Here is a 9,978-nt window from a genome sequence, read left to right as displayed (position 1 = left end):
AGCTTGCCACATGCGAGTTAATGATTTCAATTGAGCTCTTTTGATATGTTTGGGTTGTTGCTTGGTACCCAGTTGAAATTCACTTCCCGGAAGACAAAGAGTATTGAGCAAAGCTGTAGAGTTGGCTTCATCTAAGGGAGTGCGGAGCATCAATTGATAATCATCTTCCTCACATATTTGAGACTGAGTGTTTAGATAAGAATTTATAGTCTCCGGATCATATGGCACTCTCTTTTTGTGCACCCAAGAAATCCGATCTTTGATATCCGGCCTTACAGGAAAAACATTGGCATAAAATTCTCTAACAAGAGTCTCATTGTATTTCTGCTCTGGTATGCCAATCTTTTCCCAATTTCTCCTCCTTATTTCATCATCAAAACAAATGCATGGTGTGGTGTCGACCATAAGTCTCTCAGCAAGGATTGGTCTCGCTTGTAGCTCCAGGAATCGTTGTTGTTTAGCTTTAGTCTTAAACTTGAGAGGGTGGTGATTGAGTTGGATGGGAGCTGCCTCCTCGTCTTCAGATGAGGAGGAGGAGATTGGAGACTGAGAAGATGCAGCTACCCCTTTTCGCTTTTTAGTTGCCGCGATCTCATGAGTTGGTCTAGACCCACCAACAGAACCACCTCCTCTAGAGCGGACCATCTACAATAATTCAATAACAAAAGAACTCCCAGAATGGTCAATGTTAAAATGATAAGTATATGCACAATCTGTTCATGACCAAATAAAGCAACAATGAGACCTGCATGGGCCACCACAAGTATTTTCAACACAAACCACTCCTACCTTCAAGCACAATTAACCATGTGGGTAATGTTCATTTCAAAAGCTATGATTAATGTGATGAAAAATATAACAAGGAATGCAATTTCACAACATGGTCTTTATTCAAACATTTCTACAAACACTTTGCAGGCAATTTCAATATGCATTTGTTTTTAAGCAAACGAATTGTTTCATTCACTGTAACAATTCAAGCTAACCATGTACAAGTATATGAATCACACGAGTACTCATTTGCATTCAAATGTTTATGAAATTTCACACAGACATTTGATCAAACACCTTGCATGCAACTTTCAATTTGAAGATTTTCAAAAACACGTGGAATCAAGCCTCACCTAAATGCGTTCACCAACGCACAACAAGTATGAAGAACAGAGGCAATCAGCATTAAACAACCAAGACATGCAAACATGAAAGCCTCCATTATCCTCCAGAAGGAAGAAAAATGCGAGAGTGAAGAAGAGGAGAAGAATCTATGGCAAAGTTTACGTTTTTATGGTGAAAGAGATGAGAAGAGAAGAAAAATTTACCTTGAAAAATAGCTAAGGATCTTCTATTAGCAACGAGACTCGTGAGAATGAGAAGGAGAGTAGGAGAAAATGGGAAGGGTTTAGAGGTTGAGAGCAAAGAGAGTGACGATAAGGGTATTCGTAACTTGGAAGTGGAAAATGGGTCTTAACGTAACTGAAAAAATTTTGGGCATTTGAACCCGGGGCTGCAGCCACGATTTTTGGAGCCGTAGCCATGACTTTGGCAGAGATATTGAGCTTGGGCTTTGGAAATCAGGGCTGCAGCTGCGTTTTTTTTTTTTTTTTTTTTTCGCTCTCATGTAGAGCTTGGCAGAGAAGTGCAGCTGCAGCCTTGGGTGGGGCTGCAGCTCTGGACCCCTGGACGTGAGACAGAGAGTGAAGGCTTGAGCCTTGGAACCTGGGGCTTGAGCTCTCATATCAGAAAAAAATTTGCCAAGCTTTTCTGCTAAATCCGCTGCAGCTGTGAATGAGGCTGCAGCTCTGAGACTTCAACCAAGAAATTTTTGCTTCCTTTTCACTTCTTTATAGCTCTCAACCTCTCTAAAACTTGTTCCTTCATCCCCACAATTTTAACAACTATAATGAACTCCCAATTAACCAAACAATCACACAATCAACGAAGTGCAACTACCCTGACACTATACAACATAAAACATGCAATGAAACATGGATACCACATATTCAAACATACATTAATAACATCATACCATTTACTCATGAAGCCAATATAACACAACAACAGTAACCAAAATATGAATTTAGCAAAACACACACATGCAAAAACTGAAACGCAATTTATAACTACTTATGCAATCATGCTAAACATGCTAATTTAATGTCTTTAGCTTGACATTTGTTCATGGTCAAATCTCTTGAAGATATGTAATGGTAGTGAGCCTCTCAACTTCACCACCCAAGTAAGGTTTGAGTCTTTGACCATTCACTGTCCATGTTCTTCCAGTGGTAGGTTCCTCAAGTTCAATTGCTCCATATGGTTTGACAGATTTAATTACAAATGGGCCTGACCACTTAGACTTGAGTTTACCCGGAAATAATTTCATTTTAGAATTGAAGAGTAACACTGATTGACCAGGTTGAAAGTTCCTTCTCACAATATTTTTATCATGGTAGGCCTTCACTTTGCTCTTATATAATCTATTATTCTCATAGGCCTGCAACCTCAATTCTTCCAATTCATGTAATTGAATTTTTCTCTTTTCACCAGCTGCCTTCATATCAAAATTCAAGGCTTTCAAGGCCCAAAATGCCTTGTGCTCCAACTCTACAGGTAAGTGACAAGCTTTACCATACACAAGTTGAAATGGAGTCAACCCAATTGAAGTCTTAAATGTTGTCCTGTAAGCCCATAAGGTATCATCCAACTTCATTGCCCAATCCTTTCTTGAATTTGCAACTGTTTTCTCCAAAATCTTTTTCAATTCCCTATTTGAGACCTCTGCTTGACCATTGGTCTGGGGATGGTAGGGTGTGGCTACTCTGTGCCTTACTCCATAATGCTCAAGCACTTTTCTCAATTGAGTGTTACAAAAATGAGATCCACCATCACTTATGAGCACCCTGGGAGTACCAAACCTGCAAAACACATTTTTCTTCAAGAATTTGATAACAGTCTTGGCATCGGCCTTCTGAGTAGCACTTGGTTCAACCCATTTTGATACATAATCCACAGCCACAAGTATGTATTCATTTGAATATGAAGATGGAAGTGGGCCAACAAAATCAATCCCCCAGCAATCAAAAACTTCTACCTCCAAGATGTTCTGCAATGGTAATTCATGCCTTTTTGAAATTCCACCTGTTCTTTGGCATTTATCACAGCTTGTACAATGCTCATGAGCATCTTTGAAGAGAGATGGCCAGTAGAATCCTACTTGCAACACTTTAGCAGCTGTGCGCTCACCATTATAATGACCACCATATGGAGAATTGTGGCAGTGCCATAGAATATCTTTGCATTCACTCCCTGACACACACCTTCTCAATAAACCATCAGCTCCAATCTTGAATAAGTAAGGGTCATCCCAGACATAAAAATTAGAGTCCTTGAAGAATTTCTTTCTTTGTTGCCAATTATACTCTTCAGGCTGCCTTATAATTTGCCATGTCAGCAAACCAGGGTCTTTCACTTATAGCAAACAACTTTTCATCTGGAAATTCTTCTGAGACCTCACCTTCTTGACTAGTCACCTTTTCATTCACAAGTCTTGACAGGTGGTCAGCAACATGATTCTCACAACCCTTTTTATCTTTGATTTCCAAATCAAATTCTTGCAACAATAGGATCCACCGAATCAGTCTAGGCTTTGAGTCTGCTTTTGTTAACAAGTATTTGATAGCTGCATGATCAGTGAAAACAGTAATTTTTGAACCTACTAGGTAAGGACGAAATTTTTCTAAAGCATACACTATAGCAAGTAATTCTTTCTCATTTGTTGCATAATTCACTTGAGTTTCGTTCAGCACTTTACTTGCATAGTGAATGATATGAAAGATTTTATCCTTCCTCTGGCCTAAAGCAGCTCCTATAGCATAATCACTAGCATCACACATAAGTTCAAAATCATATTTCCAGTCAGGTGCTGTGATTATGGGAGCTGAAACAAGATTTTTCTTCAGCAAGTCAAAAGCTTTTAAACATTCATCATCAAAATCAAATTTACTATTTTTAACAAGAAGGTTACTCAGAGGCTTAGCTATCTTGGAGAAATCTTTGATGAACCTTCTATAGAATCCCGCGTGCCCCAAGAAGCTTCGAATTCCCTTGACATTTATTGGTGGTGGAAGTTTAGCAATGACTTCTACTTTGGCTGGATCAACTTCTATTCCCTTTGCTGAAATTTTATGACCCAATACAATTCCTTCAGTTACCATGAAATGGCATTTTTCCCAATTAAGCACCAGGTTTGTTTCCACACACCGCTTCAGTACGATGTCAAGATTTTTCAAGCACAGATCAAAAAAGGATCCAAATACTGAGAAATCATCCATGAAAACCTCAATACATTTCTCAATCAAATCTGCAAAAATAGCTAGCATGCATCTCTGAAATGTAGCTGGTGCATTACATAACCCAAAGGGCATCCTCCTATAAGCAAAGACACCAAAGGGGCATGTAAAAGCTGTTTTCTCTTGGTCTTGAGGATCCACTGCTATCTGATTATATCCAGAATAACCGTCCAGGAAACAATAGTATGACTGACCAGCTAATCTCTCAAGCATTTGATCCATGAATGGTAAAGGGAAATGATCCTTCCTTGTGGCCTGATTGAGCTTCCTGTAATCTATGCACATCCGCCACCCTGTCACTGTTCTTGTTGGAATTAACTCATTCTTTTCATTTTTCACCACCGTCATACCCCCCATTTTAGGAACAACTTGGACTGGGCTGACCCAAGCACTATCTGAAATAGGGCAGATCATGCCAGCTTCTAACAACTTGACTACTTCCTTTCTGACTACCTCCTTCATGGTTGGATTCAAGCGTCTCTGAGGTTGGGCTACTGGCTTGTAGTCTTGCTCCATGTGTATCTTATGCATGCAGTAAGAAGGACTAATTCCCTTCAAATCAGCTAAAGTCCATCCAATAGCACTTTCATTTTCCCTTATCACCTGAACCAACTTATCTTCTTCTTCTTTTGACAACTGGTTACTAATGATGATTGGCTTCCCACCATCGTTCTCCAAAAATACATATTTCAATTGAGATGGTAGTTGCTTCAATTCTAGCTTCACAGGTTGCTCTTTCTCTTCTTTCTTCAATTCTTCTTGCAATTGAACATTAGAAGAAGAACTCTCACCCTTATTTAAACTCTCAATAACATCTTGAACTTCTTTATCCAGCATCTCATCGCATTCTTCATCAACAGTAAACAACGCTTTTTCAAGTGGTGATGAGCTTTTGAGGTTGCCTTGAGCTTTCAAGTACACATCATCTAATACATCAACCCTAAAGCATTCTTTAGTGCCCTTGGGAAACTTCATTGCTTCAAACACATTAAAATTCACCTCGTCATCATGAACTCTCACCTTCAACTTTCCATCATCCATGTCAATGATAACTCGGGCTGTCTTCATAAATGGTCTGCCCAAGATCAAAGGAACCTCTGTATCTTCTTCCATATCCATGACTACAAAATCCACCGGAAACATAAACTTGTCCACTTTCACAATCATATCTTCTACTATACCATGTGGGAACTTCACTGATCTATCTGCCAACTGCAAGGTCATCCTTGTGGGTCGTACCTCCACATCTCCAATCTTCTTCAGCATAGATAATGGCATTAAATTGATACTGGCTCCAAGATCTAATAGTGCCTTACCTACTGAAAGATTTCCAATAGACACGGGGAGAGTAAAACTACCCGGATCTCTGGATTTTTGAGGCAAAGATTTTTGTATGATGGCACTACACCCAGCCTCAAGCTCCACAGTTTCTTCTTCAAGAATTCTTCTCTTCTTAGTCAAGAGATCCTTCATGAACCGAGCATAAGTAGGCATTTGTTCCATGGCTTCAGTGAATGGAATATTTATCTGGAGCTTTTTGATGATGTCCAGAAACCTTGCAAATTGTCTTTCTTTCTCTTTCTTGGAAGGAGCATGAGGGTAAGGTAAGTCTTTGATAGGAACCGTAGAAATTACCTCCTTGCCCTTCTTCTTATTCTTTTCTTTCTCTACTCCATTTTTTTCTTGTTCTTTTTCTTTTTCACTTTCTTCCTTTTTATTTACATTCTCATCTTTATTTCTTTCTTCATCTTCCTTCTTATTCTTCTCCTCAACCTCCCTCAACTGATCATTTTCTTCTCCTTCCGCTCTCTCATCTTTTTCACTCAACCCAACATCACTACCTACCACCTTCCCACTTCTTGTAGTTATGGATTGACAGTGTCTTTGTGTTTGCTGAGAATGGGCCTCCAGACATGTCAGCTAGTTGTTTAGCAAGTTGTCCAACCTGAACTTCTAAATTTTTAATGGAAGCTTCTGTATTTTTCTGATTGTTCATGGACACCTGCATAAATTGAGTCAAAGTATCCTCCAATTTGCTAGCTCTCTCGTGCATAGAGGGATAAGCAGTTTGATGTTGTTGTTGTTGTGGTGGTGGCCTATTAGATGGTCCAGCTTCATTCCTCCACCCATAACCTTGGGTGCTATTAGTATTGTTTCTCCAGCCTTGGTTTCCCTGCATATAATTGTTAGTATTGTAATTGCGGGAATTAAAGTTACCTCCTTTTGGTTGGTTACCCAAATAATTGACTTCTTCTTCATTAGAATTTTCTGCACAATAACCATTTGGGTGCTCTCCCCCACAAAAATCACATCTAAGAGGAGGGTTTGGCTGAACTGGAGGAGAGTTAATAGCATGAAGTTGTTGTGGTATCTTGGCCATTTGCTTAGTCAGGGCTTCAATTTGTTGAGATAACAACTTGTTTTGAGCCAAGATTGCATCATTAGTGCTCAGATCCATAATTCCTCTTTTCTAAGACTGATGTCTACCATGCTCAGCTTGATGATCAGAAGAAGCCAAGGACTCTATGATCTGAGTAGCTTCCTCTGGGCCTACAGACATCATAGTACCACCAGCTGCTGCGTCTAATAACATTTTCACCTCAGGTTTGATTCCATTAACAAAGAAATTGAGTTGAGCTATATCTTCAAACCCATGGTTAGGACATTTTCTGAGCAATGATTTGAATCTTTCCCAGGCTTCACAAAATGGTTCATCCATACCTTGCCTGAAAGTAGTGATCTCTGATTTGGCCTTGATATACTTGGATGAAGGATAAAATCTATTCACAATTTTGTTCTCCACATCACTCCAGCTTGTTAAACTTTGGTTAGGATGAGATTGTAGCCATATTTTAGCTTTTCCTGTCAATGAGAATGGAAACAATCTCAAGTAGACAGCCTCTTCATCACCTTCAGGAATGCCCATTGTACCACAAAGCTCATAAAAATTGGAAAGATGTGAGTAGGGATCTTCATCATCAAGTCCAGCAAATTGTTGTGAGCTAACCAAGCTGAGAAAAGCAGGTTTCATTTCCATGGCTCTAGAAGTATTTGGAGCTACGATACTAGAGAAGTGCCTTGGACCTTGTTGTTGAGCATAATCTCCCAAAGTCCTTCTAGGAGGCCTATCTGGTCTAGGTCCACCATTATGAGTGCCTTCTCCTTCTTCAGCCATTTCTATTTCAGGGAACGGTTGATTGGAAGAAGTTGATGAAGATGGAACAAAGAATTCCTGTTGTTGCTTCTGGAGTCTTTCCAACTGCCTAAGTCTCCTTGTCCTACTATTATTTCTCCTTGCCGTTCTCTCAATTTCAGGATCAAAGTGTAATTCTTCGGCTGGAGTTTTCCCTCGCATACAAGTACAAGAAGTCTGCACAGACGGGTGAGTCCAAAAAACAAGAAAATTGTATATATAATAGAATTATTTACAAAATAACTATTCACAAATCACAAGAAATGGAAATTGCTAAATATCCGTGCCAAATCCCCGGCAACGGCGCCAGAAACTTGGTGAAGGATTTTTCACTCTTGGCAAGCGGACCAAGCTTCGTTGTAGTAATTTGATATCGTCCTCAGGGATTTGGGGATACTAGTAATTTCCTTTCTTGTTTACAGAGAACATGAATGAAGTATTGATTTAAGTTTGAATTAAAGCAATTAAAAGTAACAGAATGAATGTAACCGAAAACCTTATATGAGAAAGAGATTGGATTCAAATGTACTTTCTAACTCTTTTAATCTTCATCAGATAAATATGATTTCATTGGTATCACTTCCATGTTCAATAATTAGCTCAACCAGATTCCTCAAAATTGAGCCCTAAGGTGGTTAACCTTAAACATGATTCCTCTATGATTTAAGATTAACACCTTGCATTAAGACAATATCTTGAACCAAAATGGCTAACAAAATCAAGTCTATCCCTAGAACAAGAGATTATTAGGTGAATGATTCAGTTCGGGTTTTGAAAATGTTTCCCAACAAAGTTCAAAAACCTAAAATCATAAAACGGGTGATCAAACCGGATTAAGCATTAAGAGAAGAATCAAACACAAGTAATAGAACTGAATATCATATAGATCTAAGAAGAAATAGAGTTAGTAGTTACATTGAATCCAACCCAAGAGAAACTAGCCACTCATGGTGAGGGCCATAGCAAATAACAAGATGAGATTACACAATAGAAGATAAGAAATGAAGACGGGTCCTCGTTCCCAAGCAAGCCAATCTTCAAATCTAATCTTCAAGCTCTCCTCTTCTCCTGGGTGATCTTTCTCTCTATTTTTCTTTTTCGTTTCGTTTTCGTCCCCTTTTTTTCCTTCCTTTTCGTGCCCTAAAATACGTCCTGTCCAAGGGAAAGTTGGGATTTTTAACCCAAGGCTGCAGCTCTGGATTGGGAGCTGTAGCTCTGAATTTCTGGACTGCCCAAAATGTTCCAAGGCTGGAGCTCTGGTTTCATGGCTAAAGCTTCAACTCTCTGGAATACCTCTTTGTTTCGAGGCTGCAGCTTTGGTTCTGGAGCTATAGCCTTAACTCTCTGGAACACTTCTTTTTGGCTCAGGATTCATGGCTGCAGCTTTGGCTTTGGAGCTATAGCCTTGGATTTCCAACTTCATCAAAACCTACACAAAAAGGAAATATTTTCAGCCAAAGAAACTACACTCTTGTAACTCCTTAGATTAATCTTAGTTCATCTATTTGGAGGGTCAAATACAACCAAAATTACTTACATCTCTCCCAAAAAGAGTGCCAAATTAAGCATAAAAATATGCAATTTGAGCACTTATCATATATATGATCTAATCCACTTAAACATGGTTAGTATGGGCTTGTCCCTAGCCAATAGTATGATGCTGTTAAATGCTCCAGATAAACTATTCATTAAAACATCATATTTAAGATAGAAACTAAAGGCATGTTTACACCAAGCTTGAGGTGGAACTACATTCAACTAGTCATATGCCTTACTATTAATTTGCTTGATTTGTTGCATTTTTTATCTCATGCTTTCACATAGGTAGCCATGACAGCTCCCATCATCAAGTTGTGCAACAAAGTACCTCCACCATATTTCTTCTTGAAATTACGATACAAATGCCTTAAACTAAACCTTTGTTCCACACCATCCAACATCTTTTCAAATGTTGGAATCAACCCCTGACAATAAAAAAATGATTAAATAAATGTGGTAGTTTTGTAACATGTAACATCTCTTCAATCGGTGATTATTGAGTTTAGAAAATAATAACATTCACATAAAAACATTAATAAACAATGAAAACAAAACAAATACAATATAATAAAAACAAAATTAAATGTTGAGTATATATATATATATATATATATATATATATATATATATATATATATATATATATATATATATATATATATATAGAGAGAGAGAGAGAGAGAGAACTTGATTTCGATGTAAAAATGAGAACATTTCATTCACCACTTCAATTCATAATAACGTTGTCTATAAGATTTAAATCTTAATATTATTTATGTGTGTGTTTATATTATATATACTAAAATATTTAAGTTTAATGTTATATGTTTTTACTTTTTTATCATACAATATAATTTATATTGCATTTTATCAATATAATTTATAATTTAATTGAAATCT

The 9,978-nt window shown here is 38.0% G+C and overlaps 1 non-coding gene across 1 annotated transcript; it reads left to right on the top strand.

The window, feature by feature from the left end:
- Positions 1-6,994: 6,994 nt before the first annotated feature.
- LOC114915498 (small nucleolar RNA R71) lies at positions 6,995-7,100 on the top strand. The gene has a single exon (XR_003803546.2). It is a non-coding gene; the product is annotated as a small nucleolar RNA R71 (small nucleolar RNA).
- The last annotated feature ends 2,878 nt before the right edge of the window (positions 7,101-9,978 follow it).

Source organism: Cajanus cajan, chromosome 3 (genome assembly GCF_000230855.2).
Source record: "Cajanus cajan strain Asha chromosome 3, NIPB_CcT2T_4, whole genome shotgun sequence".
NCBI classification, from domain to species: domain Eukaryota; kingdom Viridiplantae; phylum Streptophyta; class Magnoliopsida; order Fabales; family Fabaceae; genus Cajanus; species Cajanus cajan.
Note: the sequence above shows the minus strand (reverse complement) of the source record. Positions and strands in the feature narration are given on the sequence as shown.